Source organism: Marmota marmota, unplaced genomic scaffold (genome assembly GCF_001458135.2).
Source record: "Marmota marmota marmota unplaced genomic scaffold, marMar, whole genome shotgun sequence".
Lineage (NCBI taxonomy): Eukaryota > Metazoa > Chordata > Mammalia > Rodentia > Sciuridae > Marmota > Marmota marmota.
This window is the reverse complement of record NW_026000051.1, coordinates 6,309,071-6,323,269: the sequence shown is the minus strand read 5'-3', so window position 1 is coordinate 6,323,269 and position 14,199 is coordinate 6,309,071. Positions and strand designations below refer to the sequence as shown.

Here is a 14,199-nt window from a genome sequence, read left to right as displayed (position 1 = left end):
GCAGGCATTCTAGCACTGAAGGCTCCGTGGCTCAGGTGGTGAGTTTGCTGCTGCTGTGAGTGTGGACCCCACTGATAACCACATCAGCAGATGCAGCTCTGCAGGTGTTTCCTCCACAATTGCAGCTGATCTCTTCCTTCTTAAAGGTCTTTTATACCAGTGAATTTTTTTTAAAAAACTACATCCAGTTTTGGTTTTCTCCCCATGAATAATACTTAGGTGGAATATGCAGAAAACCCAGGCTTGATTTCTCTCTGTGTTTAGAGTACCTCAGTAGCCCTGGGAAAATTGTGTGATGGTTTTCTTAATACACACTGCATGACCAAAGGCTTGGTAAGGAGCATCCCAGTCTGATGTCCTAATACAGCGGCACTCTCTTCTCCACCAAATAATCTTAAATAAGCTTCTCAAGAGACCTTCACCATAATTTTCTTTCAACAGAATGTCAGGAAAAGATTTTGCAAAGATCTCAATGTGGGTTATAACACAGACTTCTGCTTTTGTGGCAAAGCTTGGAAGACCTCTGACCAATCTTAAAATTGGTACACAAAGCACTTTCTGTGAACTAATCAAAACAAAACAAAACAACAACAACAAAAAACACCTTTATGTATACCCCTACAAAAAATATAAACCTCCATCCCTGTCCCACTGGATGTAAATAAAGATCAATGAAATTCGAAAAAAAAAAAAGAGAAGGTGATAAGTGGTCTGGAGAAAAAGAAAGATAAGGTAGATAAGAAAGCTGCAACTAGAAACAGTCTTGATCACCTAGAAGACATGTGTGCAAACCTGAAGGAGGTGAAAGAATAGGCCATGACAGAAATGTGGTAGATTATTCTAGGCAGAGAACAGAGCAAGTGCACAAGCCCCGAGTCAGCGTGCCTGGTATGTCTGAGCAACAGCAGGAACATTAAGAAGGACTGAAGTGGGACCAGCCACAGACTGGTGAGGTCAGATGAGGTCAGAGGGGCACTGGAAGAGCCAGCTCACATCTGGCTACACAGACCAAGAAAGGACTTCAGCTCCGGGCTGGGGATGTGGCTCAAGCGGTAGCGCGCTCGCCTGGCATGCGTGCGGCCTGGGTTTGATCCTCAGCACCACATACAAACAAAGATGTTGTGTCCTCCGAAAACTAAAAAATAAACATTAAAAAAAAAAAAAAAAGAAAGAAAGGACTTCAGCTCCTATGCAAAGGAAAGAGGGGACAACATGATATGAAGGACATTTGAAAAGAATCCTGCTGATTACAGTGCTGAAAGGACAGAAGCAGGGAAGCCAGGCTGGGGGCTACTCTAGCCACCCAAGAACTACCGCTGATGGTAGCAGAGGGAGAGTGGGAAATGGCCAACCTCTCAATATTTGATAGAGGCAGATAGGAGATTTGCTAATGGGCTGCTTGGTAGATATAAGAAAAAGTAAAGAATGACTCCAAGGCCTCAGGTCTGAGCTACTAGAGGGATGCAACAGTCACTCTCTGGGATAGGTAGAGGACTGCAGGGATTGTCAGGAGTCCCACTTTGAATGTGTGAAGTCTTGAGAAGCTACTGGGCAGCTGAGTAGTCCAGAGTGCAGGGGAAGGGCATGGGCGAGAGTTACAACATTGGGAGCTGGCAGCCTATGGTAAGCATTGCCTCCTAATAATTATCTTTAAAAATACCATATGCTCAACTGTGAACAAAATTATGTCACAAATGAATCTGATAAAATAAAACAAAACTTAAACTTAAAACCATAATTCAGAGCTAGGCGCAGTGGCATGCACCTGTAATCCCAGTGGCTCAAGAGGCTGAGGCAGAATGACTACAATTTCAAAGCCAGCCTCAGCAACTTATGGAGGCTCTAAGCAACTCAGTGAGACCCTGCTCTAAATAAAATATAAACAACTGCTGGGGATGTGGCTCAAGGTTTAAGCACCCCTAGGTTCAATCCCGGGCCAAAAAAATAAATACATAAAACCATAATTCAGTTCAACAAAATGTGCTAGGCATTGTGCTCAAAACTAAAAGTATAGTGTTGGGGTTGTGGCTCATTGGTAGAGCTCTCAACTGGCATGTGTGAGGCACTGGGTTCAATCCTCAGCACTGCATAAAAATAAATAACTAAAATAAATGTACTGTGTCCATCTACAACTAAAAAAACTTAAAAAAAAAAAAAAGTACAAAGATGAATGGTGAGAAGCGGCTGGCAAAGGGATAAACGTGTGCCCGCTCCTAAATGCTTTCCTCAGGGCTGCCCGCTTTGATGGGAGAGAGCGGGCAGACAGCTGGACAGCTGAGACTTTCTCCTGAGTAACTTCAGACTAATACATAACTGTGACTTTCAAAGAGGAAGTGTATCGGACTGGGCGGGATGATAACATCTGTAATCCCAATGGCTTGGAAGGCTCAGGCAGGAGGATCACAAATCCAAAGCCAGCCTCAGCAAAAGTGAGGCACTAAGCAACTTAGTGAGAACCCTGTCTCTAAATAAAATACAAAATAGGGCTGGGGATGTGGCTCAGTGGTTGAGTCTCCCTGAGTTCAATCCTGGGTAAAAAAAAAAAAAAAAAAAAAAAGTGGAAGTANCAAAACAAAACAACAACAACAAAAAACACCTTTATGTATACCCCTACAAAAAATATAAACCTCCATCCCTGTCCCACTGGATGTAAATAAAGATCAATGAAATTCGAAAAAAAAAAAAGAGGAAGTATATTGAGCTGTTACTCAAACTACTTGGCTTTTGCTTAAGGGCAATCTAGTCTAGAGCAAGGATCTCAGTCCAAATACTACCAACATCTGGGACACAGCCATTCTTTGATGTGGGAAGCTGTCTTGTGCGTTGCAAGACAGTTAGCAGCACCCCTGGCCTCTACACCCTAGATGCTAGTAGTTTTTCCCCACCATGACTACCAAAAGTGTCTCTAGACACTAAATGTCTTCTGGGGAACAAAACTGTCCCCACTTGAGAATCACTGGTCTAATGTTACAACATGTGTTTCTATAGGAAATGAATAATATTCTTGTGTGTGTGTGTGTGTGTGTGTGTGTGTGTGTTTTGCTGGGGATTGAGGGAATGAACTCAAAGGCACTCCACTCCTGAGGTACACCCCCAGGTCTTTTCTTTTTTTTTTTTCTTGTAGGTGGACACAATATTTTTTTATGTATTCATATGTGGTGCTAAGGATAGAACCCAGCACCTCACACGCGCTAGGTGTGCACTCTACTGCTGAGCCACAATCCCAGTCTTCCATACCACCCCCCACCCTCAGGGTTTTTTATTTATTTTTTTTTTAATTTTTTTTTTTTAAGTTTAGGTGGACACAATATCTTTGTTTAATTTATGTGGTGCTGAGGATCGAACCCAGTGCCTCATGCATGCTAGGCGAGCGTTCTACCACTGAGCCACAACCCCAGCCCCCCCCTCAGGGTTTTTTAAATGTTGTTTTGAGACAGTGTCTCACCACTTTGCCAAGGTAGATCTTGAACTTCTGATTCTCCTGTCTCAGCCTCCAAAGTCGCTGGGATTACTGGCAAGTGACACACCACCAGTGCCTAGCCAACATTCCTTTATTTATAAGTTGATTTTAACTTACTCAGCAGTAGAAAAGGATCTGTTCAATCTATCCTAATTATTTCAATAAGTTCATTATCTACTTCTCTATTTAAATAGAGGCCATTAAACATGAACTTCCTCATTTTGCCCTCTAGCCTCAAATTGAGTTATTTTCCTCATTCCTCCTCTTCTCCAAAAGAACAGCTGGTTCTCTCAGCCCCAACCAGTGCCTTGGAGACTATTTCTGCTTGCCTCATACCACAACCTGCAGATCATTCTCTGCTAAGAAGGATTAATTTCTCCCTCTAGCTCCCAACATGCTAATTTTTCCCTTTCCTAAACAAAACAAACTCAAATACTTTCTCTTGTGCTTTAAGTTATCTCTTAAATCTGCTAAGGTTTGAATGAGTCCTCCAAAAAGTATGTACTGGAAGCTTAATCCCCAATGCATGGGGAGGTGGAGCCTAATGGGAGATGTTTAGGTCATGAGGGTTCCACCCTCAAGAATGGAATAATGTAAACTATAAAAAAAGTTTGAGGCTAAGAGTGCATGTGTATACATTAGGTAGGAATGCTTATTCTTCTGCTCTCCCTTCATCCCTTTCTCTCTTTCCTGCCCTTCTGCCTTCCGGCATGGACTGAAATAGCAAGAAAGTCCTTGCAGATGCCAATACCTTAAGCCTGGCCTTCACATCCTCCAAAACTTTGAAAAAAAAATTTCTGTTCAGGCTGTGGTTGTAGCTCAGTGGTAGAGAGCTTGCCTTGAATGCATGAGGCCCTGGGTTCAATCCTTAGCACCACATAAAAATAAAGATATTATGTCCATCTACAGCTAAAAAAAAGTATTTTAAAAAATTCTGTTCATTATACATTACCCTGTCTCAGGGATTCTGTTACAACAGCACCAAATGGATTAAGGCAACAACTAAACTTTCATGAGGATCTAGCTAACATCATGGCCTCCATTTTTCCTCACATCTAATTCTCTGCCTGATAAAATCTAGTCTACAGATATTTCTTCTCTCAAAGATCAAAACCTCCTACCTGCCTTGTTCAATAGTTTCTTCAGGATCCTTCCATTATGTGACATTGCATTTTGAATAAACTAAAGAAATTACATGAGATCTGGTAAGAAATTTATTCCTTGAATTCCGTAACATTAACCTCCAAGTTCTCTCTTCCTCTCACTGATGGCTTTCTCTCAGTTTGTTTCCCTGTTTCTTTTGCCTGCACTGAAAATAAGTAGTTCTTTGGGGGATGATTTTTAGTCCTCTAAAAGTCATGATTTCCATGACTACAAATACTCCTAGGAATTCTTTGTTTATCTCTACAATCATATTATATATTCTGCCCCCCCCTCCTTTTTTTTTGTACTGAAGATTGAACTCAGAGGCGGTTTACCAGTGAGCTACAACCCCTTTTGAAATAGGGTCTTACTGTGTTGCTTAGGGCCTCACTAAGTTGCTGAGGCTGCCCTTGAACTTGAGATCCTCTTGCCTCAGTCTCCCAAGTTGCTGGAATTATAGACGTGCCTACCAGGCCCAGCAGTTGGCAAATTTTTTAATGAAAGGAACCAAAAATTATTAACAGCACCAAAAATGCCTTCAATATGCCAGGCACTGAAGAAGTATTTTAAAATTTTATAAATATTAATTCATTAATTTACTCCTTCAGGACCCAATGAAGTAGGCCTTACTAGCCTAACCATAGAAATGAAATTGCAGTCTTAGAGAGGTTAAGTAACTTTCTTACATAAATTATAAATCTAGGATTGAGGCTACATTTGATTCCAAAATGAATTATTTTCTTAAGTGACATGATTTCATCTTTTTAATTTCTCTTCAAAATTCAATTCTCTTAGGTCTTTCTTAATTTCACAAATTCAAAGAACAATTTAAGGTCAACTTTGTAAACTGTATACTCTTAGCCTCCGTATTAAAGAAAAACTGTTTTTCTAAGAATCCTAGGGCTAGGCTGAAGCCATGGTTACATACTTCATTTCTGAGCCTGCAGGCAAAATTCAATCTAACCCATTCCAGACAGATGGGTATCTTCTATTTTTAATGATATCTAGGAAAGGAGATTCTTGCCTACTAAATTTAGATTCTGAGCCAAAGGAAGGAAGCACATCTAATTTTATGCTTCATATAGCTACACCTTCCCATATAGTTGGTTAGATACATCCTAACAGAATCATTACAAGCAAAAATCACACTTAAAAACTACACACCAAAAATAAAGCCAGTCACCTGGAAAGTGATTCGATTGGACTCTTCAAGTTGACAAGAGAACAAAATCATTCTAGTTCAAAGCACACAGAGCTCACATCACAACAATTCTTCCCACTATATTAAAACCCATCTCCCAAAAGTAACTGGGAAAATGACAAAGCAGTATCCAGTATACATATACATGTAATGTGGCTGTAACTAGATTTTATAAGTAAACTCCACATCTTAATGGAGCAGAGGCACGAATGCATCATAAGTCAGTGACACTTTAAAGGCTACAGCTTTGCTCCTGCCATTATTTCATGTAAGCTCTCAGCTTTAGAATCCAAACACTTCATAATTCCCCAACACATTTTAGTCTAATTCTGCCTGTCAGATCATCTTTGCTGTATCTCAACACACTAAAGGAAAACAAAAAATCCACAAATGCTGCAAAATAAAGAGATTTCTGAGAGCAAGTTTAACTGGCGCAGTGGGGAACTCTTTGCACTGTTAAAGCATAAACTAAAATCACCTTAAGATAATATTCTTCAAGAAGTTATTGGCTAGTTCTGATACAAGAGATTAATTGGCCCTAAGTCAAAATTAACCACTTGAGCTTGAATCTTCTCCAAGTTAGGAGGGTTTTAGTATCACTTCAAATAACATAAACCCCTGGTCAAATCAAGTGACAGCAGAGCAAAGAAGACAGAAGGAGCCTGGATCTCTGTGGATCTGCCAGACTAGCCCTGGATAGCTTGAACTGGATAAGTACATAAGAAAAACTAAACCTATGATAAGATAAGAAGAAATTACAGGGGCTGGGGCTGGGGCTCAGAGGTAAAGTGCTTGCCTACCATGCATGAGGCACTGGGTTCGATCCTCAGCACCACATAAAAATAAAATGAAGATATTGTGTCCACTTATAACTAAAAAATAAATACTTAAAAAAAGAAGAAGAAATTACATCTGGGCGAGGTGGTGCACACCTGTTAACCCAATGGCTCAGGAGGTTGAGGCAGAAGGATTTTGAGTTCAGCCTCAGCAACTTAGTGAGGCCCTAAGCAACTCAGTGAGACCCTGTCTCTAAATAAAATATAAAAAAAAGGGCCAGGGATAACGCTCAGTGGTTAACTAAAATGGCCCATGCCCCAAAATCAAGACTAAACAACAAAAATGTTATGTTGGGCCATAACATTTTTGGCAACTTTGTAACACCAGGTTTAACTTTGAATTTGCTGGAGAATCTGCAATTTTTTTTTCCCAGCTGCATCTCAGTCATCATTTGATATGGAAGTGGTAAATTGCTATGTGACTCCAATTCATATTTTATCACAAAATAACCTTTTATTGCTTATTTAAGTAAGCTATCCATAACACCTAGGACTTATCTATAACAGGTTAATGAAGATATGATTCGCATAACATAAAGCTCACCTCTGTAAAATATTTAATTTAGTGGTTTTTACTGAACTTCACTAAGCAGAAGATGGAGGGAATAGGTCACCAATGTAGAAACAGCCCAGCAGGTTTAAATTAAATAATTTAACAGTAACCTCTAAATTCTGAGAACCTAAAACCATTCTTAATTTATTTAAAGTGTCAAACTGTTTCTTTCCTGAATAATAATGGCCTTCAAAAGGGCTTGATGGTTTTTACTTCGGTGGTACACAGATGCATCAACTTTCAGAAGTCAGTGGGTGCTGAGAAAACCGAGGCCATTATACACCACTGAAATTCAAATAACTCACTATTGAAATAATAATTAAGGAAAGGCTCTATTTCTCTATCCACTTCTATTCCCTCAGCCACCGAGCAAGTCATCTGTACTTTAACAGTACCTAGTATCATTTCTCTTCCCCACAAAATAAAAGAATTCAAATAGATGTTCTCTGAAAGGGCTTCAGACTCAAAGTCCCTAAATTCTGCATAGTGCATCTCAATATGCAGCATCCAGAAATAAAGGGAACCGCAGATGCTCTGGCATAATTGCTTATACATGTTTCCTATACGTCCATTTTGACAAAAAAAGAAAATTGTTTAAATACTATATTTTATCCCCAAGAACTTAAAACCCCTCTCCTCATAAATTTCCAAACCTTAATTTCAGAGGATAAGCACCTTCTGGAAAAACATATTTTAAAAGTCAATATTTAGCCAATATGCTCTTAGAAAATTTGTGAAATTTTGGTTTAAATTACATAAGTGTAAGTAACTAAGTAATCAACATAAAAGCATGATAAAAAATATAAGCATTGTAAGATACATTTCCAATAGATTTGCCCAACAGCATTGTATGTTTATTCCTGTCTGACGTCCTCGGGAATCTAATTTGACAGCTCCTCTACACAATTTCTACCATGAGACTTCTCTGCCCCTCTTGGCGCATGTGAACTGCTGCTGGGTAATATTTCCTTTGGCAACAAACCACCTACATACTTTGCAGAAACAGATCTTCAACTGAACCCTCACAACTCAAACCCACATTCTTCCTTAAAATGTGAATTTTAAACTAAATTTTGTAAAACAAGATGAACATATTTTATGGTACTAAAATGTTAACATAATTATTGAAATTTCCAGAACAGAAGGATTCAATTCGAATTACAATCTCTCATAAATAGAAATAAGAAATGGTTTTGGTAAATCATATTCTGTCTGAACGTGAGTTGTTTTTCTTTTACTTGCCCTAGAATTATGGGAAGATATTCATTATACTATGCCTTACAAATTAAAAATAAAATTAAATACAATCTACAAAATAAATAATATAGGGCTGGGGGTGTAGCTCAGTGGTAGAACTCTTGCCTCTCATGCATGAGGCCCTGGGTTTGATCCTTAGCACCACAAAAAAATAAATAAAGATATTGTGTCCATCTACAACTAGAAAAAAAATTTTTTAAAAAGAAATAATATAAATGGTATTTCCAAAATTTATGAACCATACTTCCAATTCACTAGTCCCACCTTATTTACTTATTTAATTGGGGGGGGGGATACAAGGGATTGAACCCAGGGGCACTTTACCACTGAGTTATAGCCCTTTTAACTTATTTATCTATTTATTTTATTTTGAGAAAGTGCCTCACTAAGTTGCTAAGGGCCTCATTACTTGCTGAGGCTGGCTTTAAACTTGCAATCCTCCTGCTGCAGCCTCCCAAGTTGCTGGATTACAGGTGTGCACCACTATGCCTGGCTCAGCCCCACCTTATTATTCAATACATACTCCAACATGTCTTTCCCTAATCAATAGTAACCATGGCTGAAGAGGCAAAAAGTACATTTAAAGACTGATGAAGCCCAAATAAACTGACGCAAGTACGTAGGTCAAAGTTTCTCCTTATAAAGCCTCAATATAGGGCTGAGGATATAGCTCAGTTGGTAGAGTGCTTGCCTTACATGCACAAGGCCCTAGTTCAATTCCTGGCACCACAAAAAAAAACTTCAATATAATCCCATGTATGCTCTAATTTAATTCAAATATCTATTTAGCACTATGCTTCAGATAATACAACATTTTACCAGATATAGAACCTGCCTGCTGGTTTATGTTCTGGTGAAGAGGATGAAGAATATACAAATTTAAACATATATACTATTGTGGCATTACATAGTTGTAAAAGTACCTTCTGGAAAGGTTTGTTCATTATAAAATGTATGACCTTGAACAGATCATTTTTCTTCCTAGAAAAGCATAGCTAATGAAAACTGAAACAAAAGCAAATGGAAAATTTGAATATCCTCTATCTATTAAACAGCTTTCCAAATGAAAAAGAAAATGTGTCTAACCATAAGAAAGAAAAAAATCAGTATTAGAGAAATTTTTCTAAAGAAAAAGTAAAAACCTTCCCAATCTGTTTTCTAAGCTTTGATGCTCTTGTACAAGAATAAAACATTGTATTATCTGAAGCATAGTGTTAAATAGATATTTGAATTAAGTTAGAGCTTGCACAAAGCCATGGGTTCAATCCCACCATCACAAAAAAGAATAATCTTGAAGTCAAAATCTAAATAAAAGTCATAATGAACATGAACATATATACAAAAATTCTCAAATATATATTACCAAATTAAATCCAGCAACATATAGAAAAGGATCATGTCAAAAGTGATTAGGGTTTATTCCAGAAATGCAAGATTGGTTTAATAGTAGGAGAAAAAAATCAATACATCAGCAAGAATAAAAAGGAGGAATAAAATCATAATCATCTCAAGAGACACAGAAAAAAGCATCTGATACAATTAAATACTCTTTCAGGATTTTTAAAAAGATCCAAGGACTTCAACTTCTGGCCAAGATGTAGTAACAGGAACCTCAAACAGCTAAAAGAAAGCTTATGAAGTAGACTAAATGGTTTTCAAGACACTGGATAAGAGACAACAAGGAACAAAGATCTCTGGGGACAAAACCGAGGAACAATTGCCCCAGTTCACTGCCTTAGAATTCTTTCAGGGTGTGGCATGGGCCAGGGAACCAGGCAGAGCCCAAGTGATGCCCTGAGTTGAAGAGACGGAACTGAAAGTCCAACGCAGCTAAGGATCAGAGGGCAGAGTATCACAGAGGAGAAGGCTGCACAGAGGAAGACGCTGGACAGCTGCACAGAGTCAAGTACTGATCAGCTCATGTATGAAAGAACACTACCAAGGGTAGAAGAACAGCCTGTTTCGATTGAACAGTCTGAAGCTCACTCAGAGCCAATAACCGTACCTGTTCCCACCAGCCACACTTGGGAAACCTTGCCATTTCAGGTAAAGTTAATTAGCAAGGGTCTTGCCAGAAGAGTACAAAATGATAAGCCCTAGTGATGACAGCTCTCAGTGATGCTCTGGTTCCACCTAACAAAGCTTAAAAGTATTACCTGAGAGGACCAAAACATTCAACATGATTTAACTATATCCCAGGGAAAATCTCAAGATTAATAGGAAAGAAAAAAAAATAAGTATCCATACCCCTACAGTGTCTGGCATCGAAGCAAAGATTAACAGGCATGCTAAGAAGCCAGGAAATGAGAGAACGAACACCAGTCACAACAATCCAGAAGCCAGGTGTGGTGATACACACCCATAATCCCAGCTACTTGGGAGGTTGAAGACAAGAGGATTTGAGTTTGAAGCTAGCCTCAGCAACTCAGTGAGACCCATCTCAAAAAATATTGACATTAAAAATATTATAGGAATACACATATTTTTCTATAACATGCAGATAGTAAATATTTTAGGTTTTATAAGACATGGAGTCAATGCAGCTGGGTGCCCTGCTCATGCCTGTAATCCCAGCAGCTCAGGAAGCTGAAATAGGATGTCAAGTTCAAGTCCAGCCTCAGCAATTTAGTGAGATCCTAAGCAACTTAGCAAGACTCTGTCTCAAAAATAAAAACTAAAAGGGCTTGGGATGTGTCTCACTGGTTAAGCACCCCTGGGTTCAATTCCTGGTACCAAAACCAAAACAACACAACAAAAACTACTCAATGCTGGGTAGGTCCTGAACAGGCTTGTCACATGACAAACAGGCTATACAAACAACCAATAAACACATACAATGGTGGATGACTTCATTCATCATCAAAGTAACACAAATCAAAACCATATTGTGAACCAGGCATGGTGGTGCATGCCTGTAATCCCAGCAGTTTAGAAGGCTGAGGCAAGAGGATAGAGACAGAGAGTTCAAAGCCAGCCTCAGCAGTTTAACAAGCCCCTAAGCAAATCAGCAAGACCCTGTCTCAAAATAAAATTTAAAAGTGGGCTGAGGATGTGGCTCAGTGATTAAATGCCCCTGGGTCCAATCCCCAGTACCAAAAAAAAAAAAAAAACAAGAAAAAAAAAACACCACACATTGTGCTCCAGATCTCGGCTTCTATTACGATTCTCCAGTAAAAAGAAGCAAGAATCTTCAGAGAAATGTCTGCATCCAGGACTGAGGCAAGAAATATACCAGATGATCCTATAGTGTCAGAAAGTAAGTTGGTGCTTAAAACAAAATCAACCTATAATGGTTGCTGCATGCCAAAAGGACATAGCAACTAACTGAAAGGCTTCTTCAATGGTCAAAGCTGGAGCTATTAGAGCAACAAAATAAATAAAGCACTTCTGGATTATAACCAAAAATATAAAATGAATATCCATGAATCCAATGATAAAAATACATAATTAAATATGAAGAACTGAAATTAATTTCTGCTAATACTTTGCCTTCAAGGAAGTGGAATACAACTGTCAATGTGGACTGTACACAGCGACTTCTACCAAGTTCACAGGAAAGAAATCTGACAACCCCATCTCAACCATGTCATCAACATTAACATCAACTGTCATAAATCATGTACACAGCAGGTACCTTTGATATCATATGATAGGAATGGTACTTCACCTCTGTGGTCTTTCTCCCTAAAAGTCCATAACTTAAGGGGCTGGGGTTGTGGCTCTGTGTTAGAGCGCTTGTCTAGCATGTGTGAGGCACGGGGTTTGATTCTCAGAACTGCATACAAATAAATAAAAAACAAAGATCCACTGACAACTAAACAATATTAAAAAAAATCTATAACTCAAGTCGAATCATAAGAATACCAGACAAATCCCAACTGAGAGACATTCTACAAAATATTCCTCAAAACTATCAAAAGTAAGAAAAGTCTAAGAAATTGTCACTATCAAGAGAAACTCGAGAAAATATAATTACAGGTAATGCAGTACCCCGGGTGGAGTACCAAAAGGATATTAGACAAAAAAAAAAAATTTTTTTGTAGTTGTAGATGGACAGCATGCCTTTATTTATTTTTATGTGGTGCTAAAGATTGAATCCAGTGCCTCACACATGCTAGGCAAGCACTCTGCCACTAAGCTACAGCCCCAGCCCTAGACAAGGAATTTTTTTTTTTTTTTAAAGAGAGAGAGAGAGAGTGTGTGAGAGAGAATTTTAATATTTATTTTTTAGTTATCAGCGGACACAACATCTTTGTTTGTATGTGGTGCTGAGGATCGAACCGGGGCCGCATGCAGGCCAGGCGAGCGCGCTACCACTTGAGCCACATCCCCAGGCCTGGAATTTTTTTTAAAGTGGAATAAAGTATCAATTTTTGTTAAAAAAAATTTTAGAAGTACATACAATCATATTTTTATGATATCTTGTGTTCTATGTTCATTTAAAAAGAAATGATAAATCCAGAGAGCATAAAGAAAGAAATAACAATTACCCCAAATTCCACTCTCTGAAGGTAATCATGATTCCAAGGTCATGGTTTCCACAGTGTGTGCTCAGGCACCTCATGGCACCACATCAAACTGACAATCATATTGACAAATATTTTTAAATTTTTAGGGGAATACAGTGACATCTATAGGATAATATACAAAGTACAGGTAATTCAGTTTTTATGTTAACTCTACATTCCTTTTACTTCTATCTTATCTTTGCAAAGCTTATTTTTCAGTGGCTGCTAGTTTAAAAAAAAAAAAAAGCTGGACGAGTGGTACATACCTGTAATCTCAGGGACTCAGCAAGCTGAGGCAGAAGGATAGCAAGTTCAAGTTCAGTTTCAACAACAGAGCAAGACCCTATCTCAAAATTAAAAATGGACTGGGGATGTAGCTCAGTTGCAAAGTACCCCTTGGTTCAATCCACAGTATAAAAAATAAATATTTATCTCATGTGACAATCATATAGTACAAAAAATGAGGTGAACCCAATATGATTTCAAGGTGTGACAGCAAGTGTACAGTCCAACACACACACCATTATTAATTGTGGTTATTAAAGAATTAAATAATTTTTTAACAAACCACACGTATACTATATACCTACTGTAATGGTTAAAATTTTTAAATATCAAATGTTGGCTCTAGAAACTGGAACCTTGACAGAAATAGCTGAAAGGAATGTAAATTGGTACCACCACTTTAGAAAACTGTCAAAATTTACTTGACAATGCTCATTTTGTATGATCCAGAAACTCTTTAGATAAATAGCCTAAAACAACTCTTGCATATGTATATATCAGATGTACTTTTAAAATGTTTCTGAATGCACTGTTGGTGTTTTAGAAACAAATCAACTGCCCACATGTAGAAGAATGGACCAATTGTAAAACACTCAAGTAAACAGAGAATTAATGAAACACATCTATATGCACCAACATGAATGAATCTCAAACTACTAATAATGAATGAAGAGAACGGAAGAAATATAAAGTTTAACAAATTTATATTTATTTATTTAGTTTTAGGTGGACACAATATCTTTATTTTATTTTTATGTGGTGCTGAGGATCAAACCGAATGCCTCATGCATGCTAGGCAAGCACTCTACCACTAAGCCACATCCCCAGCCCTAAAATTTAACAAATTTAAAACCAAAAAATATATTTACAGTTATATCCATATCATTTTTAATATATTTGCAATTATGTCCCATATGTAAAGTCACCTAATTTTTTTTTTTTTTTTTTTTGGTTTT

At 38.1% G+C, this 14,199-nt stretch overlaps 1 protein-coding gene and 1 long non-coding RNA gene across 7 annotated transcripts in view; both read right to left on the bottom strand.

Moving 5' to 3' along the window:
- Scai (suppressor of cancer cell invasion) overlaps positions 1 to 14,199 on the bottom strand; it is a 155,581-nt gene that overhangs the window by 122,233 nt on the left and 19,149 nt on the right. The gene's annotated exons all lie outside the window — the stretch shown is intronic.
- Positions 103 to 2,675, bottom strand: LOC125619649. Its single transcript, XR_007351183.1, has 2 exons — positions 2,597 to 2,675; positions 103 to 604 (listed from the first exon to the last, which is right to left on the bottom strand). It is a non-coding gene; the product is annotated as an uncharacterized LOC125619649 (long non-coding RNA).